Source organism: Mirounga leonina, unplaced genomic scaffold (genome assembly GCF_011800145.1).
Source record: "Mirounga leonina isolate KUSES-001 unplaced genomic scaffold, KU_Mleo_1.0 Mir_115, whole genome shotgun sequence".
Lineage (NCBI taxonomy): Eukaryota > Metazoa > Chordata > Mammalia > Carnivora > Phocidae > Mirounga > Mirounga leonina.
In genome coordinates this window covers 12,969,030-12,994,072 of record NW_023270268.1, presented here as the reverse complement: position 1 = coordinate 12,994,072, position 25,043 = coordinate 12,969,030, and the positions used below count along the sequence as shown (strand labels likewise).

General features: G+C 39.7%; 1 long non-coding RNA gene across 1 annotated transcript; it reads right to left on the bottom strand.

Moving 5' to 3' along the window:
* LOC118002669 lies at positions 1–24,183 on the bottom strand. The gene is made up of 3 exons (XR_004677084.1): positions 23,128–24,183; positions 7,451–7,530; positions 1–939 (listed from the first exon to the last, which is right to left on the bottom strand). It is a non-coding gene; the product is annotated as an uncharacterized LOC118002669 (long non-coding RNA).
* Positions 24,184–25,043: the final 860 nt, after the last annotated feature.

The following is a 25,043-nucleotide window of genomic DNA, read 5'->3' as shown; positions in this document are numbered from 1 at the left end:
TAAAATTCCCTAATTCTAACATTTAATATCTGTCTAGTTTACAGTGAAAACAAGCTTATCACATTTCATATATGTTTCACCTAAAGCCACATACATACAAATTTAAGAACAATGCAAATTCTTTAATATTATGAGTTGTTCAGCAACTACTAAGGGCAAACTTTGTGAGTATTATGCTTATTCATGAGTATCCCAGAGCCCTGTATCAGAACATAAAGAGAAACAAGGAAATGGATTTTCAGCAGTATCAGGAAATGGTATTTCATTAAACAAGACAATATTCCTTCCATGCTATTTGAGAAGAAGGATTTAACAAGTTGATTAAATTATCTTTATCTTTCCCCAATATATTAATCATCTATTAGTACATAACAAATTGCTCAACAACCTAGCTACTCCAAACAGCATTTATAATCTCACAATTTCCGTGGCTCAGGAATCTGGGTGTGGTTTAGCTGGATGCCTGTGGCTCAGGTCTTGCACAAGGTTGGATGATGAAGGTGTTTGTCAGGCTGCATCTCGAGGCTCACAGAGGGGGAAGAATTCCATGCCAAGCATACTTACATGGTTGCTGTTGGCAGGCCTCAGGTGCAATCTGTCTATGAGCCAGAGACATCGGGTCTTGGCTATTTTGCATCTCTCCATAGGGCTGATCACATGTCAGCAGCTTCCTTCAGAGAGACACCCGATAGAAAAATATAGTCTTGTTTTCTTTTTATAATGTAAATTCCAAAGTGACATCCCATCACTTTAGTTCAAGCTTATTTGTTAGAAGTTGGTCTCCAAGTCCAAGCCACATCAAGAGAAAGAAATTCCATAGGAACATCAGTACCAGGCGACTAGGACCTTTCAGGGGCCATTTGGATGCTGTTAATCATACCCAACTTCTTTTAGGCTCCAAACCTCCACACATGCTGAAGCTTATGCAGTTTGGAGGCCCTTTTAAAGTAAAAGAACACAAAATCACAAACACAAATTAGGAACAAAAGTAAATATTTAGAATAAGAAAATAAATTACAACAACCTACAATCTAATCAAATGGGCAGCTATAATAATGACAAAATCTAGAAAAATTAAATATCTTTACTAATTAACTGCTTGACACTGTGTAATACTTTTTCCTTACATTTTTGACAGTAAAATCTTTGATCATTTCTTTTTATGACAGCAATTTTATTATGTATCTTTTTATAGATAGAATATAAAAATAATGTAGTCTTTCATCTAGCCTGGTTGATCAAGATTTATTTTTTACTTTTGATATTTGGAAACGTTTTTCTCAACTTTATACAACTTTTTATTGGCAAAGTCATCAAATTTGGGACATCAAATTTGAGAAAATATGTCTGAAGTCTCTTCCTTGTATGAGCTGTAAGATTTGGAAGATTTTTCTTTTCTTTTCTTTTTTTTTTTTAAGATTTTATTTATTTATTTGACAGAGAGAGAGAAAGAGAGCACAAGCCGGTGAAGTGGCAGGTAGAGGGAGAAGGAGAAGCAGGCTCCCTGCTGAGCAGGAAGCCCAATGTGGGGCTTGAACTCAGAACCCCGGGATCATGACCTGAGTCGAAGGCAGACACCTAACTGACTGAGCCACCCAGGTGCCCCAAGATTTTTCTTTATATAGACTCATTTCTAGCACTGGACATTTTAAGCCTTGTTTCTGCTCCACAATCTACATATTTCTTGTGCCAGGTGCCACGAGATACCCTCACTTCAAAATACAACCTCCAGAACCTGGGCACCTGTGTGGCACAGCTCTGGGTAAGTTGGCACAGTTGAACTGGGAGTATTTCCAGAAGCCATTCCTACAATGGTACAACTACCAATAAATACACAACCATGTCAGCAAATTATGTAAGTATGAGTTACTAAACATCCTTTTAGTTGGAACCCCAAACTGCTGCCACATGCTATAAGGGACAGTATGATGGAGATGTTGTCAGAGTGGAAAGAGACAGTGGTCTAGTTTTAGTTAAAACAAGCATTTTTAGAGTCATGTTACAAAAACATGACTAAAGACCTGGCCTTTCTGAAACCTTTCCCATCGTTTTGGAAAAGTCTTAAAATTTAAGCTTCACTAGTTTCTTCATAAAACCACCTCAGTTCTTGACAAAAACAAGCCAAGGGGAAAAAGAAATCCATACAGAACAGATCGTTTAATTTTCAGAATTCAATAGAATTGAAGTTAGTCTTGATTTAAAAATGTAGTCACTCTGTGGCCCCCTCTTTCCTTAGGGAAAGAACAAGGATATGGGCCAGCCTTTCCCTCCAGCCCTCTCCAGTTTCTAGGATTCTGTGATTCTTTTTCTAGTGCATTTGACATCCTTAGTGCATTCAACTGCTGAGGAAGACTCAAAGTTATCCACTTGAACTTGAACTAGAAGAAGGTTCCCACTGTCAGAAGAACATTGATAGTGAAGGGGAAGTTGGCTACAGTGCTAAGATCTAAAAAATGCTCATGATGGTGGCTCTGGGAGGGGGTGCCTGTTGGGAAAGCTGGAGCACCCATTCAGACTGGGGCCTCTGACACAGGGAAACTCCTATGTCACAAGTTGGACTTAGTTTTATCTCTAAATCATAGTGAGGCCCAGTTCTTCCTGTTTAATTTTATTTTTATTATTTGTCTCTGTTTAACCTGGTATTAATGGATTATTTCCACTCAGATGGTAAGCATGCTCCAAAAACGAAGCCTTAACTATAAGCAATAAAAGAATTCAGCAACAACATCTGTCATCCTTTAATTAGAGTGCCTCTAATAAGACCCAGAAGAAGGAATAATATCACATCTGAACACAATTACATTGTATCTGCATGATTTCCTGCACTTAGCAGTCCTGGGCTTCCTGTTTCTCCATATGTTACAGAAATATAGACAAATCAGAGCATGCCACAAATCTAATCCCTGTTAGATTATAGGAACCAAACCTAAAGATGGGCTTTGGAATTCAATTTTACAAATACTCAGTGGAGGGATTTTTGCTGTTCACAGAGGTTAAAATGTCTCAGTGGAAATTGAAGTAAAGTAATTAGGTATAGGTCAGGGAATTGTTTCAATGTTTTGTAACATGATCATTTTTACTAAGTCCCAGATTAGCCTAAAATGTAGTGAATTTATGTCCAGATTTTTTTTGGAACAGTCCACTTTTCAAATTTACTGTCTTATTCCTCACCCCCGACCCCCTAGGGAGGTTCATGTTTGTCACATCACTGTGACCAAATCTTTGGTTTAGAAAATACGAACATACAAAACTTTGCCAAAAGAGAATGCATTCTTTGCTTCCTGGAATGATTTTCTTAATTGCTAAAGCCGCAAAGATACAAGAAGAAGATAGAAAAGTTGACATAAATTCTGCAAATTAATAAGCAATCCGAATATAACTCTGTGGTATAAGGATACGGCTTCCTCATTAATAGTGAAATTCAGGAACAATCTTTAAATCAGCTTTTATGAAATTCACCATAGTTGAGCCAAATGTGTGAGTAACATTCAGTACAGGTTGATTTCTGCCCCTACTTTTACTGGCAAACAATGGCCCTCTGCCAAAGCATGGTCAACCCACACAGCTGTTTGCAATGATTCATTTCCCTTGATTTCCCAGCTGACCCATTGAGGAGAATAGCAGGTTTCAAGCCCCAGTTGCTAGCCTCGTTGCTGCTAGGAGCCCTCCCCTTCAATTGTGGGAGCATTTTAAAGGCTAAAGTGGGGGACAGTTGTCCTTGGGAACAAAGTTGTTTCCGTGACTAGAGTGTAAGCAGGCGAGAAAGGTCAAGAAAAAAATGAAATGTTGATTTTATGGTGAGATCCTCACCATAGCTCTGAATCATTACGTGCCTACCCCCCCAAGGTTTCTGTCACACCACACCCTGACTTCAGCCCAACATTCCAACCACTCTAGCAGTTTCCAAAATACGGAAAGTTCTTTGAGCCATGGTACCATTTCTATTCCCACTGGCTGGAATGTTCTTCCCTCTTCTTTGTTTGAGAACCTCCTGCTACCTCCAAGATGCAACCCAAGTATTATAGTCTCTTGAAACTTCTTGTAAACCTTCTAAGGTAGCTTAAATCCTACATTTTTTAATGGGGAGATGTTGCCCACGACGGGGTGAAAATTTGTTCTCGGTAGGCAAAGGACTCCTACTATCTTTATATATAAAGCCCAGATATACATATAGTACATAAACAGACATACAATTTATCTGTGGTATGAGATTTTCATTTTGGGAATGCATTAGAAAAAAATAACTAAAAAGACTCCTTAAGTGGGCATTAATGAAAAAAATTCTGAGAAACTCTGGGTTACATGCTCTTTATCTCCCTTGTACATACTTTTTAGCCTAAATCTTTGATTTTGGATTGTTTGCTACTCATCGTTACTACAGCAGAACCTGACTGATACCCCTTTTTAAAGGCCTCTCTCCTCCCACCCAGTCATGGTCATAATGTTCTTGAGAGCCGGGACACGACCCTGTGTACCACTGCCCTTCAGAACCAGGCGCAGGGCTGGAATGTAGCAGATGCTGAGGACACTGTTCATTCAACAGTTGTGTCAAGATCATGGCTTCTCAGTCCTGCTCACAACCCACTGTGCTCTAGAAAGGAAGTTTCAATCCCTCTATCAGCAACAGCCAAAGAAGTGGTGACTGAAAGTTGAACTTACAGTGTGGATGTGTCCTGTTCAAACATCCAACATGTGCTTTGGCTCAGCCATTGTTTGACATGCTCTATTTATGAAAGTGATGGCGTACCCCAGGTAACCAATGTCTCTGTCAAAACATTTCCATTGCAACATCAGTTGAATCAGAAGTACTGGGTACCAGTTTGCTGCCATATTTGCAGCTTTATATCATGACACAGATCCCTATGACTGCTTTAAATTACTTAAAAGTCAGTATTGGGAAGTCTCCTTACAATGATTTGTGCATATTATTCTTTTATTTTATATAATTCTTTTATCCATATCCTACATTAAAATGATGAAGAAGATAGTGATGGAGAATAGCTAACTCTATGCAGCACATACTATGTTCCATTCATTTTGCTAGGTTATTTTCCATCCATAGACTCATTTAACTTTCCCATAGTTCTATGAGAACTGTATTACTCTTTCCTGATTTACAGATGAGGAAATTGATGATTAAGGCAATTAAACAATTAGCCCAAGGACTCACAGCTAGAAGTGGGAAAGCTAGAATTCAAATCCAGGAAAATCAGACTCCAGAGCCTAAGTTTTTAAAACACTATGTTAATTAAAAAAAAAAAAATCTGTCTCAAAAATATATGAAGGAAATTCTACATTCTTAAAGCATCTAAATAATGGTGATGATGATTGTTGTTAACAAGATTAAATACACGGACAGGGCATTTCAATTTGCAAAGGAGGATGAAATCTTGGCTTGGGATATGGGCATAACATTCCAGTTATAGGTCTATCTATGGAAAATTGCCTGTCCCCAGAGGAAGGAGTTGACACAGATTCTAAGGAAGATATTGAGATACTTTGGAGAATTTGCATAATCAAATTTGTTGTTAGCTATCATTTATAGAAAAGTATGAGTGTGTGTATAAGGGGGAGGGGTTGGTGAAAGAAGACAGAGGGAAGGAAGAGGGAATAAAAAAGCTAGAAGACCAAGTTCTAGTTCTTTGCTTTGAAGAGTCCCCTCAACCCTCCTCCACTCCAGGTTCTTGTGTGCAGGAATTTTTTTCAAAGAAGTTGGCATAACAATAGAACATCAGGTCCTAAAAAAATAAAAATAAAAAGAACAACCCACATGTGGAAAGTGAGTGCATGGCTCAGAGACAGTGAAATAAAAACAGATCTTTCCCCTTTCTAGAAGACCTCACCTTTTCCCTGTGGCAGCATTTCATTTGGCCCTTTTGAAAGATTCAGCCACATTTTGTAGCATTTCAAAATGCTACAAATCAGAGTGATATTCCTTAAACTTACATGGAATTAATTTTTTTTATGAATGGCCTTAAAACAGAGGGGAAGGGTGATAAGAGCAAAATAGAATTCAACTCTTTAGCTAAGAAAGTTCTCCCAAATGAAATTTCAGATTTTATTTTTATCCTGAAAAGTCCTACTCTCCAAGAAGCCCCTTTGTGAGCAAAAACTTTTCCTAAGACTTATCACTAAGGTTTGTTTACTCCTACTCATCAGCTCTTTTGTTACTGGAAAAAAACACAGCCTAGGTGAAGGGCGGGTCTCTGGAGTAAGACACGCCACCGCTGTGTTCTCAGGCAGATGACTTCCCTTCTCTGACCCTCAGTGTCCACACCTACCAAATCAGGTAATAATATTTACTTCTCATGATGAGGAGTTGAATGAGGAAGCATATATAAAGGTTCAGCTCAGTGTTTTCTCCCGTTCCTTCTTCTATTGTAAAATGACTGAATATTGGTTCGCTGTCGTTTCTCTAAGATTTTCTCCAACTTTATAGTTCTATGGTAGTTGAGTCACATTGTCAGAAATGTGTTTTATACTCAATTGGCTTTCCTGGTTGAGTTTGTGTAAAATCGTCATGGGTAATGAGAGAACGGGGCAAGTAGGAAAGATGGCAAGGGGGAAATATGCGGTGTGGTCTCATGTGCGTAGCTGACTTCTGCTGCTTGTGGTCTGAATTAAGGAAAGCTGCATGGTCACCCTTGGCACAGAAACTTTTAAAGTCACTCTTTACCTTCTAGCTAAACAGATGTTTCTCAAGAATGCCAGTTGGAAAGGATGATGGAAAGCTATGAGGGACACAGAAAAAAAGATACTGAGGGTTATAGAGAAAAAAAGGATCATTGCATTAAACTATTTGTTTAATCGGTGAGCACTTTATCAAATATACCATGTACATTACATTGTGCAATCTTTTCAATAACATAGGATGGAAACATTTAACCCCTTTTGCAGATGAGAAAACTGAGACCCCAAGATGTTAAGTTTAGTCAGCTAGTAAACACTTAGCCCAGGATTCCAACCCAGTGTGGGGGTCCAAATGCTGCCCATTTTACAAGCTGAATGCCAATGATATATGAACCAGGATGTATAATTTAAATCATTTTAAGCAAATATAGGGAATGTGTTCATTTCATAAGCAAGTCATGGGAAGGAGTAGGAAGAACTGGCTCTATTGGATATACACACTGTTGGGTTGCCCTATGCCTTCCTCCGGCCATCCTTCCACGCGCACTCCCACCTTCCACCTGCTCTCACTTCCACCTCTTGTCTATTTCTCAGGGAATGTTAATTTCTTCTCTTGCATAATCTTTTCCCAGGTCTGAATCCCTTGCTACAAGCAGATTCAGTGTTGTATCTTACAACCACATGTCAAGGGAAATAGAAGTCTCCTCTGCCTTCTTGAACACAAACTATTTAGGAAAGAACCCTTATTGTTTTGGTTCAGTTCCACATCCATGTCTGAAACAATAGGAGTGGAGATGGTTACAATGACTAGGTCACGTACCTACACACGTGGTCAGGGGTCTGCAGCTTGGGAATTGGAAACTCCTTGCAGAATCACGACCTTGGAGGAGAAGCAGCTACCTAAAAAAGGAAAGGAATTGTTTGGGCCAGATAAAACAACAAATGACCACTCTCTAGGTAAGGAAACACCTCAGACTTTGGAGGTGGGTAGAAGTAAGTTTTAACTCCATCCCGCTTCTTCCTGAATGTATGACATTGAACATTAGTTATAGTGGTAAGTGAGATACGAAGAAACAAATCCAAGAACTGTCAGTGCTACATGACTAATTGCTAGATGAAAGAATGATAAAGTGCTAAGTAAATGCAGGTCCTCATCTCAACATAACCTTGATCTGTAAAGTAAAATTTTCCTTATCAGGGTTTATGATTTTAGAACTACCCTCCCTCCAACCCCGCACTATGGCCATTTCCCCCAGACACTGTGTTAAAATAGATTGTAAGCTCCTAGAAAGCAAGCATGGTATTTTCTGCATCTTTTGTGTTCTCAGAACACCTGGCAAAGGGCTAGGCATAGCCCTGTGTTAATAGCACTTTTTAAAGAAGTACTTTTTAACTTAGGTCATTGAAAAGATTTACAGACTTACCACATTAGGAGTCCATACTCAACTTGAGCACTGCTTGTGCTCCAGATGTTCTAGGTCCTGGGTGAAAAAGCATTTCTGAGAATAGGCAGTCAGAGTGTTAATACTCACTTTTATCTAAAATGTGCAAATGAGTGACATTTTATCAATTTTTCTGGCCTAAAGTTGCAAGGTTATGTTAAATCGTTTTCATATTTGATAATAGTGTTGCCTTGAAAATGAGGAATATTATGGATGTTAAGCCCTTGCAACGTGCTCTGCATTATGAATTCCCAATATTTAATTCTGTTCTCATGATCATTTTTCATACATTTCCATGTATTAATTACGTTCACACTGATGTTCTGAAATCACCTTAGCCAAGCTCATTATATACTTTGATGGAAAAGCACTTAAATCTAAATGACAATTTACATTTACCTTTCTAAAATAGATTTGTAATGATGTTAAAGACTTTCCCCTAAATAGGCGCTGATTTTGAAATTCTAATTGAATTTTATATTTTGTCCCACGAAAAATAAGCACAGCATTATTTTGGCTGAAATTACTGGGTGTCTTGCCCAATTATTCATGGCTTTGAAACACGAGTTGCTATTTCTTGTCCTTTTGTCATGGGGTTGAAAACTTTCTTCCACAAATACCCTGACCCGTGGGTGAATACCGAAGAGACAAAGGCCATCTGAGGATACCTAAGGCTCATCTGTATTGTGTGTGGAGAAAGTTCAAGTGCTGAAGGTGCTCGAACATTAATTTGGATGTCAACATTTATTTTGTATGGTAATGGAAGGCATGAATCTGCTAACTTGCGTTGCTGATCATGCTCCAGTTGGCCTGAGTCCCTTTTCTTCTGATTACTTTTAAGTAAAGCCTTTGGAGAGCATTCCGTTATTCTAGAATACAGCCTAAATTGCTAAAGGTTGCCCGGAAGGATTTTAGCCTCCCCCTAACTCCAGGGCCTCATCATGCCTGTCCACTCTCGCCACGCCCAGCCACGCCCAGCCACGCCCCAGCCACGCCCCAGCCACGCCCCAGCCACGCCCCAGCCACGCCCCAGCCACACTCCAGCCACGCCCTCCTTCAGTTGCTCTGATGAATGCACAATGCTTCCCACTACTTCATAAAATGTGTTCCTGTATCTATTCCTCCTCCCTTCAGTGTTCTCCCCTTGCTCTCCCTTACCTAACTCTCACCAGCTCATAAGTTCGTGCTTAAATAGTATTTCCTCCGGACCTCCCAGACCATATGAGAATTTTCAAAGAGCCAATGCTTTAGGTTTAAATTTCTAAACTTAACCATTGTTTCCTTAGTAATGGACAGTTTTGTCTTAAGACTAGCGGGAACCGAGAAGAAAGAGCAGAAGAGCAGGGGAATGTGGATTCCTTAAATGCTTTTTGTGTCCTTTTCCCAGTTCTAGTTTCCCAGAGAACAAAGTCAAGGGAATAGGAACTGAAAAGGCAAAAGCTCGAAGGTTGGATCCTGCCACAGATAAGCCAACAAATCCAACAGCTTTCTTGGGCTATTCTGTGAGTGAGATGAACAAGGTGCTCAGGAACACACAGCGGGGAAGTGGTCCATGAAAGGGCTCCATCCGGGCAAATGATCAGTCCCGCCTGTCTGTGGGGTCTCCCCAGGCAGCTCTGAGTGCTGGGCTCCTTACTGTCAGCAATGTTGCCTCTAGGGACACTCTCAGTCCTACTTCCACTTAACATTTTTAGCCAATGTCCTTGTCTGTCTTTAAATAGTTTACAGAAGTTAAGAGTGTGTATGCATGTGTGTGTATATTCTGATGACTACAAACATATTTCGACTTTATAATTTTCATATACAGTATTCCATATTCACAAATGACATTTTCCTACTGCTTCTGAAACATAACTGGTGGTATCCCCAGAGCCCTGTGAGTAGATAAGAGAGGAGAGGAGACCTCTGCTGTGTGGAAGACTGACCTCAAGCTACAATTTCCTATCTAACATATATCCCATACTTTCCTTATTGGCAGGGCCCAGGCAATTAATTATTTTTTAAAATTATTTGATGTCTCCTCCCAATAGTCTCTATACTTTATAAGGTTTGGTACTGTCTTTCTTGTCCATTGCTTGAAGAAAATTCAGTTCATTCATTGAACATAGCAGATAGTTGGTAAATATTTACCAAATGAGCAAATGAGAGACTCAGGTGGGGAGAGGGGAAGGAGACAACAAAGCGAATTCTAATTTTGTGTTTCCATGCTAGCTCTGGGCCTCAACGTTATGTGCTCCTGAAAGGCCTCCTACTTTCTTCTCTTGTTCGTCATCCTCGAGTGTGAACTTTAATTCCCTTATCATGTATTTATTTAAATGCTCTATAACTGAAGGAAAAAGTCACTCATTTTAGTGACTGTGGAGGAACCACTTTAAATTGTTCCAAGTTTTCACATTTGGTTAAATCTTACTGAAACCTGTGGGGATACATGATCTTTTAGAATAAGTTCTAAAATCTTTGTTGTTGATGTTGTATTCACATCCAGGCGAGAAAAGGTGAGTGTGAGCAGTCATTATTCTATTTGCATATAGTGAAAGAGTCATTCCATATATATTTCAAATAACACAGTGGTCAGGTCCTTTGAAATGCAGAGTAAAAAGTAAATAATGTCTTGGACTAGAAAAATTATTTGTAGTGATACATATGACTATGGAGATTCACTTATGAGACCCCAAACTGCACAACTGGGCTTCCTTTCGAGATGAGGAAAAGAAAAGCATGGATTGAGCAAACAGCAAATTACAGCAGACTTCTGATTAGCTGGAGACAAAGAATAATGTTATATCACTGGGTTCATTCTGAGTTAAGCTAGCCTGAAACTTCTATGGTCAGTTAAAAACGTAAGAATGAGTTGCCAAGAAATATTCTAATAGAGGTCTAAAAATTAAGCAGAAGAGATGGGTGATCTGTGTGAGGGGCAGTGTTTGTTCTAGTTGACTGCTGCATATCAGAAGAAGTGCTCCGTGTGAGTGGACAAGGCAGGATCCAGACAGGGGCCAAGCAAGAACTGCAGGTCAGCTCCCACTCTCCCCCTTGGGCAGGCACCTTTGTGCAGTGCCCAAAACATACAACCATAAGCTGCCGCCCTGCTTCCAGTTTTAGCGAGATATGAAATAAAAGGACAGAGTTTGATGGGAAAGATCCTTGTTGTATCTTGATACTTTCTTGACACATTTATTTTCTTTTAATTAGCATGAGAAGCACTTTAACAGAATGAACAAAGACTCGGGCTTTGACATGAGAGAGAACTACAGGATAAATCCCGAGTTTATCACCCACGAGTTCAGTGACCTTCTGCTCTCCTCTCTGAGCCTGGATCACTTCAACTACAATATTGAAAGGATAGTGTCTTCATTAGTAATTTGTTTAAGGACTAAATAAAGTGAGGTCTGTATGGTGCCTAGAACATTCTTTGGTATATAGTAGGTGCTCCATAAATCATGTTGCTGCTCTATTATTTAGGGTTTTGTTTTTGTGTTTTGTTTTTTGTTTTTAGGGTAGGATTTCATCAGGAGCCTTGTTTAAAGGAAGGATGCTTATCTTGATCTGAGTAAAACCACACAGATTGTCTTGTTCCATGAAACTATAACAATTGCTGGCAATATATCAACATGTCAAATTAATTAAATGAAAACATTTTCTTGAATATTTAACTATGAACAAATAATAATGACAATTGAATGAATTGGAGCTCTTGGCTGATCTCTGACAATACCAAAAGATATAACAAATTGTCCTTATTCATGAAGCGACCTGAATACCAATGGATCATAAAAATACAAAATATGCTCATTCTAGGAAAGGATATAGACTATGACCATAGTCTATATATGAGATGTCTGCCTGACTTACACAACTGAGCCAGTATGATGACTGCTTTTATTTAAAAATGTATATCATAAAAATAAATAAATAAATATAAAAATGTATTTCATCATATCCTCATTTTTTCCCATGACTTGAAGAAGTTTGTTTCTCACATACACACACACACACACACACACTGCTTCTGTGAAGATAGCAGAGCAAGCAGAATGCAGAGGTGAGGGGGTGTGGGGCTGGTACTTTATATTTCAGTCCTAGCTTCGCAAGCAGTTATTTTGCACATAGATTTCAAAAAATAATTACATTAATCAAAACTCTATTTATTCTTCTGCATCAGTATTGATTTCACCTACACTCACCAAATTTATATTCTGCCTCTTTAATTGCCTGCCTTTACTGCTTCTCACTTCCTTGGGCTAAGGGGCACCTATGGATCTGCATAACACAGATATGCTCAGCTCAGCTGCGCCTTCTCCTCTGAAATAAGATGTCTCTGAAACTCAGATACAAAGAAGCAGGAATTAGGTTCATTTTTTTTCCTACCTTTGTTTCTCATCAGACCACCTCCTGACATTCTTTAGTTTACCTTAGTGTTTTATTTACATTTGCTGGATAAGCAAGTGATGACTGCATTCTATTTAGTGCTCTGAAAATGGATAAATTACCTCATTCTTGGCATGACCTTTTAGACTACAAAAATTCAGAGGCAACTCAGATCTTTAGCAGCAACTTAAAAAGCTAATATTAAGATGGTATGAGATATCCACGTAGAGTGTCTCACTCAAAGAGAGAAAGAGAAAAATGTAATAAAGGTTAACATTTGCAGGAGCCTGAGTAGAAAGTAAACAGTAATTCTTGCACTGTTATTGAAATGTTGTTGTTAGTCTGAAATTATTACAAAATTTAAAAAGGTTTAAAAGACAATGCCAGATAAAGATTTGAAATAATGATGACCCGTGACCATGTCAGGTGGGGACTACGTGGTGTGATTTTGCAGAATGGGCGTAATTAATGAGACCCCCAGGTAAAGTACACAGTATGAGCCCATTAGATGACATCCTGCACCAAAGCTCAGTCACCTTTAAGACATATTCATCTCAGCTTAGTAAATCCTGGTAAAGATCTTCATCATTTCAAAAATTCAACACACACACACACACACACACAAAATCCAACACTAGTCTTCCAAGTCACCACCAGCAAAATAAAATAAGATAAAACACAAAATAAAATAAAATGTGAAGGCTTTCAAATAAAGTTTGCTTCGAACACAATTCCAGCCAATATTAAATATCATTACTTCTCAGTACCAAAGAAGAGACCAAAGAAAAACAACCCAATTTGCAAGTCATACAGTGGCAACCTCATCCATATCATACTTGCGATCAAAGTTTTTTGTGTTTTTGTTTGTTTGTTTGTTTCTAGGTACTGGGCCTTTTAATTATCTCAATGGTCTCTAGGAAACCCGCCAGGCATCTAGCACCCACAGCACTGCCATCCATTCACCCCTCTCCCTGCAGAACAAAGCCATCTACATGGAAAACATGGCATTGCACAATAAAGTGCTGGGGAAATGGGTGTGCCCTCTGCAGAGTCTCTTAATCCTTCATTCACTTCAACATCATGGCATTTTATGGCTTCCCTCAAGAGACAACTCCAATTATTTTCACAGTTTATCTAGGTTTCTGGAAAAACATGTTTGAAAGTTGCCTCTCTACCCCATTTCCCCTGACAGTAGGCTTACTAAGGAATGCCTATTGCCTTTACATTTTTATTTCTGAGGAAAAAGTGCTCACTAGACATTTGTTTTCCATGTGGTTCCCTGTGAGAGACACACACAAACAGGAAGGCTATAAAATAGAAGAGGATAAATTGGGACAACAAAATAAACATGTACTTCAGTTCTGAAGTCCTGACCTATTTTTAAAAGTTAAGGAAAGAACAAGATCTGTTCCTCCTCCTAAGAAATTCCATGGGCATTCTCTCAGTGCTGTGGTAATGTAGAGCATAATGTAGCTCTCCCTATTCCTGGAAGGGAAGTTCAGCTTTTTAAATTTCTGAAAGAAATGACTGTCATCATTCTTTATCCCTCAGCAGCTATTTCTTTTTGGTAGCTTGGTGATGGCAGCTATCAGAGCTTGGACTCAAGCACTAGGGTAAGCACTAAATTTCCAAGATTCCTTAATTTTCAGAGTTTTCAATTTAGAATGTTTTGGGGAAAAAAAAAAACAACAAGGAGTTTGAAAGGTCAAATGTCCATTGCCTGATTATATAGAATGGCGTCTTTTTGGGAACAGAAACTGGGAATCATTTGGAACATGATTTTATTATCCTGATGGGAATGCAACAAAATTTATTCCAAAGAACACGTTGAAACAGAAATCTGTCAATTGTAGCCAATTCCAGATTACTCATGAACACTGGGGACAGAGGACAGAGCCAGTGAGATTCCAGGGTTACATGAATCCTCCTTTTGCTCCTTTCTTCTTGCTCCCCATGTTCCTTTGTGCCACAGGATCTTGGAACATGCTGTTCCCTACTGCACACAATAAGGCTGTATCCAACTTTGCTTTTCCTTATTTCTATTCTCATACCTATATTTAAGTCTTATTGATAATCCAAAGGATTGAATCAGCAGAAGGGACATTTACTAATTCAACAACTATTTGTGTTGTCAGCAATGGGCAGTACTTTCTTGGCATTTGTATAGGAATGAAATAAGGTAAAGGCTTTGCAGTCAGCAAAGGAGACACAACCATGAACTGTATTCTAGCAGGGTCAGCACTCTGGCAGAGGCATGAATGGAATGGAAAGTGACATAACATGGGGATTAAGAACTGGTGTTCTGGAGCGACACTGCCTGAGTTTAGTGCTACTCTGTCACCTCCTAGCTGTGTGACCTTGGACAAGTTATCTACCCTCTCTGGGCCTCAGTGTCCTCATCTGAAAAATGCAGTTGATGATAATATCGTATCTACCTCAAAAGGTTGCTTTAGTGATGAAATGAAGTAATATATATGTAGTGCTTAGAAGAGCACCTGCATGTAATAGGGTTTGTTCTTGTGACCAATGCTATAGGAGTTCAGAGGAGTACATGACTAAATCTACACAGAGACTTTTCAGGAGACCTAGCATTAGAACTGCATTTTAAAGAGCACATCAGCATAGAAAGCATAGACTTCTCTTTCAAACATCTTGACAACACCAGAAGGCATTTCCAGATTGCAGAGCACCAACTCATGATGGCTATGTAGGTTCTAAGTCTCAACTTAATACTCTTTGCCTCGAGTTCTTTTCCTTACTCTTTAAGGAAATCATTCTTTTCTATTTTGAACAAATGCCACAAAATCACCTCAGAATGCCCTCATGAATGATCCTAGTTTTGGAGAGAGTATATTTAACCACAATAACCAAAAGTATTTCAGTGTGAGACGTCTGGAACATGTGTCCTAAATTTCCCTGGACTGTAGCTGGGCTTCAAAGGAAAGGAAGGTGGTGATCTAACTCTGCTTGGGACATTCTGGAAGAGGCCACATGGTCAAACTAGTTGGAGACACTTGCTGAGAACGAAATGGATCTGGCTGAACTTACTCACCATTAACTATTACTCCCTCTGTATACTCAAGTATCTCAGACCATCAACAAATAATTGTAAGTGACTTCTGGTCACATCCAACCAAAAAGTCGTACCTTGTATATCAAAAAGAAGACAAACTTCAAATTGGTGAGATCTTTTTTCCTGGACAGTGTCTGTGCCATAGGATATATGAAAGATTAAAAGAAAACATACTGAAGGTTGGAGCTGCCTTAAGTTTCTGTAGAATGTAAACATGACAAAATAAACTGAAAACTCCAAATATTTAAAGCATTAAGTTTACATTGGGAGTTAAAGAAATTGAAACTATATGTATGCTTTATTTGGCATAAAAAGCAGCCTTGATAGGTGGAGGATGGCATAAAGTGATCAGGCTTGGGATGATAGAATAAATGGGAACCCAATGTATCTCCCTATAGAAATATTCAAAATCGAAGCAATACCATGCACTTTTTATATTCCCATAAACTGATAGCCTTTGAAATTATTTCTATATATTTATGAACTCTCCCAAATGTCACTTAAAATGTTTAAAAAGAAAAATTAAAATGTGTCCCTGGGAATGGCAGCATAAAAGCGCATTAATTGTTTTATGATTTAAAAAAATAAAAGGAATTTGACTTAGTGTCAAGTGAATGAAGACCTTTGACAAGATAGAAAGTGGGCAACCCAGGGATCCATTTATTTTTCTTTCACTCAAGAAGCACACTTATTCAGGGCCCACTATGTGGCACTGAATGTAAGGTAGATTTTTTAAAAAGATTTTATCTATCTTAGAGAGAGAGAGAGAGAGCACGTGTGAGCACAAATGGGGAGAAGCAGAGGGGGAGGGGCAGGGGGAGGGGCAGAAGGGGAGGGACGGGGGGGGGAATCTCAAGCAGACCTCCCACTGAGCACGAAGCAGGACACGGGGCTCGATCTCATGATCCTGAGATCATGACCTGAGCTGAAACCAAGTCAGATGCTTAACCGACTGAGCCGCCAGGCGCTGGGTAAGGAAGATTTGTTTTAGTCCTCAGGGAATGTGCCAGGAGGCAGATGACTAATAAGTGGATGTGACCCAGCTTAGGAAATGCCAAGATGGAGGCACTTATCAGGTGCTATGGGGACCTCAGAGGGATCTAACTCAGCTCAGGTGAGGAAGAAAGGTGGTGTGGAAAAGAGTCCCAGAGAAGGCAATTCTGAGCCTTACTCAGCTTGCAGGATGAAGCGGCATCAGCAGAGGGGGGTCTTGGAAAAGGTCTCCGGGAATGAGGAAAAGCAAAGGACCAAAATCCCAGAGCAGTGATTCCAGGATACAATCTGGAAAGAAAAATTATTTCTACTGAGAGTACAGTATGGAAATGCAATATTAAATGCAGGGCTTGGCCAGGAGGTGGAATTCTAAACCTAGCCTGGGGCCAGGTCTTTAAACATGTTAAGGAAGGCAGATTTCATCCTTCAGGGCAATAGGGGTTGTGGAAGAACCGGGGAAATGACGGGAGGAAATCAGAAAGATCCCTCTTGCCATAGTGAGAAAAGAATTGGAGAATAGGACATGGCGATGAAAAACAGAAAGACTTCCTTTTTTTTTTTTTACTTTAATTAAAAAAGACTTTTTTTTTTTTTTACTTCGAAATAATTATATATTCACAATAAGCGGCAAAAATACTAGAGAGATCCCATGTATCCTTAACCCAGCTTCTCCTAACAGTAACAACTTACTTATGACATTGCACAATACTATTAACTAGACTACAGACCTTACTCAAATTTTATCAACTTTTGCATATCTATAGTTTTATGAAATTTTATCACATATATAGATTCATATAATGGCCATCACAATTAAGACCGAATTCAAGTGAGTTTTGATAAGGACTTGAGCTAAGAAAAAGGGAGAAAAGATGAGAGATTCAAAAAATAGTTAGAACATAAACTCTAAGAGTTAAGAGCGTGGATTCTGGAGCCAGACTGCCTGAAGGCGGCATCCCAGATCTAGCACTTTCTAGCTTTGTGACTTGGGATGCTGTGTTTTAGTTCTCTTGTCGGCAAAACGAAGATAATCATAGTAGTTTCTAGAAATGTAATGAGAAGTAAATAAGTTAATGTTTGTAACAAGCGTAGAACCCTAGTTGGCATATGGTAAATGCCATGAATGTGTTATCCATTACTGTTCAGTAGAATCTAGAAATGAATGGGATGTGGAGGTGAAGAAAAAGTCAAAAACAAAACAAAACAAAACAAAACACAGAACTTAGGTTTCCTGGTAAATGGCACTAGATTCCACAGAGATAAAAGAATAGGTTTGGGAAGGGTGGAGTGAGTAAAATTTGAGGTGAGTTCAGTATTCATAATGGAGTTGAGGTTTAGTAATGTTTGTGTCAAATTTTTATCCCCTACGAAGTGTAGCATGAAGATCATCTAGAAAGAAATATGCCTTTCATTCTGTAAGAGGTACTTTTTCTCTAGTCCACAAGGTTTATTCAGAGTATACCATTAGCATGATCACATGCAGGAGACTACACAGAATACAGAATGTGATTTGCGGAACCCCTAACAGGTGTGACTCAGGGAAATTTGGTCGCCTTCCTTTACCCTTCAGCTTCCACATTATTGGCTGATATTCTCAGGAATCTTGATGTCATTCTTTATCTTCTCAGGTGATTCACACTCTAAGAAGTGAATGTCTCATAGCTCTCTTTCTGCAGATTTAGCTCCAGTTAATTTGGTCTTGGAATGGACCACTGGAAGACTGGACACAAAGTAGAATTCATCCCACAGATGGCCTCTCTTTGATGTGCACACTGTGGAGGTCTGCTATTTCTTCATTGTTCTAGCCTATGGTGGGAAATGGCCCATCAAAATGTAATATCACATTGCCCTGCAGTGACTGGTCCAGGGAGTGAGCATGGGGCCAAGCTCTGGAAATCCAGTTTTACCTTCTGGGAATTTGAATCACAAAGAAATAAAAAGGGGATGGATCAGCATCCCCTTCTGGAAGAACTCTAGAGAGAAGAATAGCCCCCTTCTTGACCATTCAGTCTTTTCTTTGTATCTGTGAGCCACCTTAGCCCCCTTTTACTACATCCTTTTTCTCCATTAGTTAGCATTCTTTTCTGTTGCTTGCAACCACAGAACCTTAATTTTTTTAAATTTTTTTAAAAGATTTTATTTATTTATTAGAGAGAGAGAGTGAGAGAGAGAGCATGAGTGGAGTGAAGGGCAGAGGGAGAAGCAGACTCCCCACTGAGCAGAGAGCCCGATGCAGGGCTCCATCCCAGGACTCTGGGATGATGACCTGAGCTGAAGGCAGATGCTTAACCAACTGAGCCATGCAGGTGCCCCAAACCTTAATTTTTTAAATCACTATTGGCAAGGCTGTACTGTTGTTTGGGGAATAGAGTGGTACAAACCTGGAAATACTAATGTGACACTATGCATCAGTATTACAAACATATATGTGTATATATATTTAAAATATTTAAATTTAAATATTTTATATAATATTTATTATATAAATATAATATAAATATATTTAATATGTATTATAATTATATTATAATATATAGATTATAATATTATATATTATAATATATTAAGTATATATTATAATATATAATAATATATGAATATATAGATATTTAAATAATATGTTTAAAAGTATATTTTATATATATTTATGTATAAATATATATATATATTTATTTGACTCAGCAGTGTTGCTTCTAGCAATTTGTACCATAAAAAAATGTTCAGACCAGTTCAGAGAAATATATGCAGAGGATTCTCATCAAAATAAAAACTGGAAACTAAATGTCCAAGAAATTGATCATTTGCTGAAAAAAAAAATAGGGTACAGCAATGTAGAATACTATACAACCATTAAAAATGATGATGATATATGTATATTTACTAACTGGAAATGAATCCCATAAAATATTCAGTAGAAAAAACAAGTATAAAATATATAGTATTGATCCAATTTTCATAATGTAGCATGATTATATAAATGTGAGTAGGGGTGCAAACATGTATGTGGGTGTATGTGTAGCTGGAGAAAGAAGTTTGAAAGGATATGTGTCACATTCCAAGAAATGGAGATTATTTCTGGATGATGGGACCATGCCTCCTTTTTATTTTCATCTTTATTTTATATTGTCTATATAACCTCCCATATATGTTATTTATAATCAGATTTTTTTTTGAAACATGAAGTATCTCCTCTTATGCAGAAGTCAATATGTATTTTCTTCTGATGCATGGGCACACTTTGCCCAGAGTTGTTTTTTAGATAGGGAGAGACATTTTAATATATAAGAGGTTGAACCCAAGACCTTAAATGTGTCATAATTAGAGAAATAGCATGGGTATTAGGTTTCTATCATTGCTGTAAAAAGTAACCACAAACCTAGTGGCTTAAAACAACAGAAATTTATTCTCTCATAGTTTCAGAAGTCCAGTCACTGTCCCTGGGCTGAATTCAAGGTGTCCACAGAGCTGCACTCCCTCCTAAAGTTCTAGAGGGGGATTCGTTTCTTGCCTCTTCCAGCTTCTGGTGGCCGCCAGCATTCCTTGGCTTGTGGCCACCTTCCTGCTTTCAAGGTCACATCACCTACTCCTCTTCTGTCTATAGTAAAAATCTTCCCTCCCTCTCTCTCAATCATATGGATATTTGTGATTACATTTAGAGTCCACCAAGATAATCCGGGATACTCTCCCCATCTCAAGATCATTAACTTAATCCCAGCTGCAAAGACCCTTTTTCAATATAAAGTAACATTTACAGATATCAAAGATTAGAACTGGGATGCCTGGGTGGCTCAGTCAGTTAAACCTCTGCCTTCAGCTCAGGTCATGATCCCCGTGTCCTGGGATCAAGCCCCACGTCAGGCTGCCTGCTCAGCAGGGAGTTCTCCCTCTGTCTGCCACTCCCCCTGCTTGTGCGTTCTCTCTCTCTGACAAATAAATAAATAAAATCTTAAAAAAAAAAAAAGATTAGAACCTGATTCCTCAGGGACACATTTTTTATCCTACCACAATATGCTATCCTAAAAATAAGAATCCCACCCTGAATTTGACAAGATTACTGATTACTATTAACCAAAATGAGATGCTGTTGCCACCACCATGCTGATATGCATATGGCCTATGAGCTAGCCTAAATGTTTAATGCAAGAGGACAGATCTGATACCTGATTTATAAACCCGGTGCTTCTCATGTCCAGGAGAAACTTCAGCCTTTCCCTTTTCTGAGGTCCCTAGTATATTAAAAAATTAAGAAATCCCAAACAGTGGTGCTTGGATGACTCAGTTGGTTAAGTGGCCGCCTTTGGCTCAGGTCATGATCCCAGGGTCCTGGGATCCTGTCCCACATCGGGCTCCCTGCTCCGAAGGGAGTCTGCTCTGCCTCTGCCCTTCCTCCCTCTCATTCTCTCAATATTTCTCTCTCTCTCTCTCATAAATAAATAAAATCTTTTAAAAAAGAAAGAAAGAAAGGAAAGCCTGGAGCACCTGGGTAGCTCAGTTAATTAAATGTCTGACTCCTAGTTTCAGCTCAGGTCATGATCTCAGGGTCATGAGATCAAGTCCCACACTGGGCTCCTCACTCAGTGGGCAATCTGCTTGGGGTTCTTTCTCCCTCTCCCTCTGCCCCTACCCCCTCTCTCTCTCTCAAATAAATAAATAAATCTTAAAAAAAAAAAAAAGAAATCCCAAACAACATTAGAAAACTTGGTATATAGTACACATACTCCATGATCCTCCTAAGAAGTTCTGCTAGGAACTCTATACTTTTGGAATTGACCATCCAGCTTTCAAACCATCATCTTACTCACAACCCTGTGCAGTGAGTGGTTTTTTTTGCCAGTTAATGTCATCCATAGCCAAGGCTGTCATGCTGCCATATCCAGACCATAACTAACCTGGCCATTGTGCATCTCCAAGATGCCACAGCTGTCTGGAATCTGGGAGATGAAACCATAAACAGGTGAAATTGTGTCCAAGGAATTCTAAATATAGAACTGAATGAGTACAACAGGAAGCTGAGGGTAAGCAAGACCTAGGACAGATGAAGGGACAGAGTATGTACGAGGTCTAGGTTGTCACAGAAACGAAGTTCAAATCAACAGAAAGAACCTAGACATTTGAGCAGAGCTGTCAGTGCAGGATGTAAGGATAAGAGGCAGAACCTGGAGAAAGTCCCCGGAGCTGGAATATTGAGCACTATTTACCTTGTATCCATCACTGTGGCTCAGGGCTTTATGCTCATTCTTTCATGCAACCTTAAACACCCTTGCAAGATAGATATGACGATCTTCATATTACAGATGATAAAATTGAGGCTGAGAGAGGTAAAGTAAACTTTTCAAAGTCATCTTGGGACAGAGACTAACCCATGAGTGGAGAGGGAGATATTCGGGAGTGCCAAGTTGGCTCCAGTAATTGGAATACTCTTAACTCCTTTCCTTAGGCCTCCCTAAATTTATGTTCAAATTACTACCCAGTCATGCAAAATGGGTGATAATTGGCCATCGCATGGTTGGGAGAAAAGCAAATAAATGACAAATTAGCTAATTTTGTAGCTGAGAATAGAAACAGGCTCTAATTGTGAGCTGTCTCGGTTGGCTCTTTGTCTCCATAGGCCACAAACTATACTTTCCAACTCTTAACCCAAAGGAATCCTATGCACCACTGCCCTGTGGTTTCCCTGCCAATAAAGCTGTAGATACTCCTAGACTGTGTCCCCTCCTCTGAATATTTCTGTTTCATCTCCCCAAGGTTCTACCCTCTTTGGTTTTTCTCAAGAGTCTGACCTGAAATGGTTCTCTCAGCCATGCCAGCCTCAACCTCCCAGGTAAGATTCTACCCTCTCCTCTTAGGCCTCAGGACCCCATGTTCAGCTCTGTCCTTTTGTAATCACCCAAACCAGCAACCTAGTCTTTTTTCGGTAAGGGAAGTCTATCAAGAACTATCATGGTAGAAAATAGCCCCCACCTCGTTTCCAAAGCAATAGAAATCTTAGTACTCGCTGGGCTGTCTCCATCAGTGCCACAGGAACTAATTTCTACAACCCTGTTGATGGACAGCAAAAGCAAAGGGGATTTTAAAATGTCACGTCTAAATTTAAATGGGCTGAAAGCAAGAATGATTCCAAAACCTAGACCAATAGCACAGGACACATAAGAAATGGCAGGTGGGTCTCGAGGCAGCACCTAGGACATGGACAGAAGCCTTTGTGCGAGATGTTTGAGAACAAGCGTGTGCGTAGGGATGGGGGTAGTTAAGGTCACGGTGCTGATTTGGACAATGAGAAATCTAGGATCAAGACTAATGCAAACTTCTTGAGTGACTTCATTCCGAGGTCTGCGGTCTGAGTCACCAAGTAGCCTTTCTGCACGCCTCCCTACTGTTCATCTCTTCTTGGAGGTGAATGTAATAAGGTTACAGAAATTCTTTACAGAAGCAGAATTGCTACTCCAGGCAAGTGCATGATGAAGTAACACTTCCAGGAGGTGTATATTGCAGGCTTTTTGCCAATCCCTGAAGTATTTTAGCTATAGAACATTCACTGGGGCCACAAGAATATGTCTGGCTAAGGCCCATTAAAATAGTAAAAAAAAACAAAAAAACCCCCCAAAAAACAACTTAGAATACCTGATCCTCTGAAGAATGTATTCAACAGACAGAACAGTCTATTGGAAGGAGAGTAGACCCATTCAAAGCCACCTTTGGTAAATCCTTTTGCAGTGTCCTTGTTTCTAATCCAGCCAATGGACCGCATCACGTCTTGTTTTTTATGTTTGTTGGCTTATAAAAAGCACGCCGGCTCACTGACTGCATGTCTAGTGGATATAATTTTGACCAGCCTGTCTTCTTTCTTCCTGAACACAAATCTGAAGGTTGACTTTTTGCCTTTCAAGTCCAGACATTTTTTAAGATGCTGTCATGCCCCTTGAGACAGTCCAGAGGAAACAGGTCCCCTGGGAGGTGTGCCCGTCCTCCAGGTGGGGAGGCAGAGTGGTCTCCTTGGAGCATTTGTCCTCTTTGACCGGCTGAACATTTCTCTGTGGTCAGGAAGAGAGGGTAGAAGTCTGCAACCATGGGGACCCCCCACTCACTCAGAGTGGGAAAGGGGAATGGTTTTCTCACCGAGATTTGGCTGAGAAGTCTCACTCCAAGTCAGGTTGATGGCTGCCATTTTTTTATCCTCTAAATGCTTCTTCAAAGAAGACAAAAAAAGGTCTTATGTTTCTGCTTGCAATTTCAAATTTAAAAGAACACCTGGTCCTTCTGCCGAGGTTGATTCAGACATCTGGTACAGCCATCAAGAAGCTGGGCCAGGGGCTGGCGGGACTCCAATGCTTGCTTCCTTCTCGGCTTACTCCACACTTTGCTGGGGTTATCAGAGTATTCCTACGAGTGAAGAACAGTCTGCACTTTCTTCACCCTGCTCAAGTGCTCACTGGGCTTTCTACAAATGGCAAATAAAGGAGCAAGTACTTTAAAAAGTATTCTGTGTTCTTAAATGTCTGAGGAGAAAGTCTCGAATCTGGTAACAACGTGATGGCAGCGCGGCTCACCTGGGGCGGCCACCCCTCTGTCTCATAGTCACCCGCGTGATTTGGGAAAGACACTGTCATCCATGGGTGTTGTCACTAAAACCTAAGCCCTGAGCATTGAAGGGAATTCTGTTTGGAAAGTGTTTCTTGATTCCTTTCACTTCCCGTTTTTCTAAGGTCAGAAACAACCAGTAATTAAAAGGAAAAAAAAAAAAGGGTTTCATTTTCTACTTAAGATGGAAATGATGGCTTCCTCAAATTCCTGCCTCGGAGAGTATACTGTGAGATCAGCAGCCTGATGCGTGTCATTTTTTCCGGGAGGTTTGAAGAGTGGAATAAACTCTCTAGGACAATACCCAGGTTCCTGCATTTTGAGAAAAAAAGATTTTATTATAGAGATTCTTGTACCAAGTTGAATTTTTTTTAAGATTTTTATTTATTTATTCGTGAGAGACAGAGAGAGAGGGAGGCAGAGGGAGAAGCAGACTCCCCATGGAGCAGGGAGTGCAATGCAGGACTCGGTCTCAGGACCCTGGGATCATGACCAGAGCTGAAGGCAGACACTTAACCGACTGAGCCACCCAGGTGCCCCATACCAAGTTGAATTGTTATCTGTATTTCCATCTCGGTCCTCCTGAGGGATGAAGAGACCCCAGAGGGCAGGACTGTTGGTTACTTGACTCATAGATCAGAAAATTACACAGAGCTTAGGGTACAGCAGATGGCTACTAAAGTTGTTAAATAAAAATGGTGGGGAGTTGAAGAAAATATCTCTGGAAATGTTTTAAATGTACATGTTCTCTGGTAAGAGGCAATTGGAATGACTTAAATCAGGAGTCATCCAACTACAATCTGAGAATCAAATCCAGTAGTTGCCCTTATTTTCAGTAAAGTTTTATTGGGTGCCTGGGTGGCTCGGTTGGTTGGGCGGTTGCCTTTGGCTTGGGTCATGATCCCAGGGTGGGGCTTCCTGCTCAATGGGGAGTCTGCTTCTCCCTCTCCCTCTGCCCC